The sequence below is a fragment of the Piliocolobus tephrosceles genome, unplaced genomic scaffold (assembly GCF_002776525.5).
Source record: "Piliocolobus tephrosceles isolate RC106 unplaced genomic scaffold, ASM277652v3 unscaffolded_16209, whole genome shotgun sequence".
Taxonomy (NCBI): Eukaryota; Metazoa; Chordata; class Mammalia; order Primates; family Cercopithecidae; genus Piliocolobus; species Piliocolobus tephrosceles.
The window spans coordinates 543-1,548 of NW_022297876.1; the positions used below are offsets into that span (position 1 = coordinate 543).

The 1,006-nt window shown below is 26.9% G+C and overlaps 1 long non-coding RNA gene across 1 annotated transcript; it reads right to left on the reverse strand.

The window, feature by feature from the left end:
• Positions 1-161: 161 nt before the first annotated feature.
• On the reverse strand, positions 162-1,006 carry LOC111532694. The gene is made up of 4 exons (XR_002728607.1): positions 882-1,006; positions 545-670; positions 339-381; positions 162-212 (listed from the first exon to the last, which is right to left on the reverse strand). It is a non-coding gene; the product is annotated as an uncharacterized LOC111532694 (long non-coding RNA).

The window sequence follows — 1,006 nt, forward strand, 5'->3', positions numbered from 1 at the left end:
TATAACTCCCCTTTTTTTTTTTTTGTTGATTAACATAAAAAAAAAAAAAAAAACACACATACATACATACATACACACAAATTAATATCCATTTTCATTTTATTATAGCCATTTATAAATCTTCCTTTACTGGTTTTTTGTTTCTTTGTGGAGGGATAAGCATTTTATTATTTCATCAATCACAACGTCAACACTTTCAAGTGCCCCAATACCTTTAAAAAAAAAAAAAAAAAGATAAAGTAATAAAGTAACAAGCATACTTAATATATATATTCATACATACTTATCAGATTAGTTTTTTTTTTTTTTTTTTTTTTTTTTTTTTTTTTTTTTTTTACCATATTCACCACAAGCTAATATCTTTGCTATTGGTTTAATGACCTTAAAATTTGGAATATAAAAAAAAAAAATAAATAAATAAATAAATAAATAAATAAATAAGAAATGTATTATTGATATATATATATATATATGTATTTATGTATAATGAAAAACACACACGTCAGTACAAACGCAGTAGACACCTGATTGATTTAGCGCCTACTTTGATTCCCCAAGAAGTGATAGTATCAATTTGTAGTTTTGTGATAGGGTGGTTGTACATATATGTGTTCATGCAAGGAAAAACTAAACATGGTTTATTGAAATCCCAACAACGGAAAATGCAAGTCTACAAAAAAAAAAAAAAATAAAAATAAACAAACGAACAGATTATCAAACAAAACAAATAATAAACACGAAATAACACCACTAAAGTTAAGATTGGGGGGGGGGGGGGGGGATTGCACCACTTGTTTGTGCAATCATTTATTCAGCTCAGCCTTCCATTTATATATCCCTTTTTTTTTTTTTTTTTTCGTTTTTGTTTTTTTTGTACTAACCAACAAATTAGGACAAGCACCTGTCGCAACAAAAGCCAACGTATTAGCATCAAGTGGACAAACAACAAAAATGTCAGCCCATTTTCTTAACTCTATATGTAGTATATCATCTCCTTTTTTTTCCC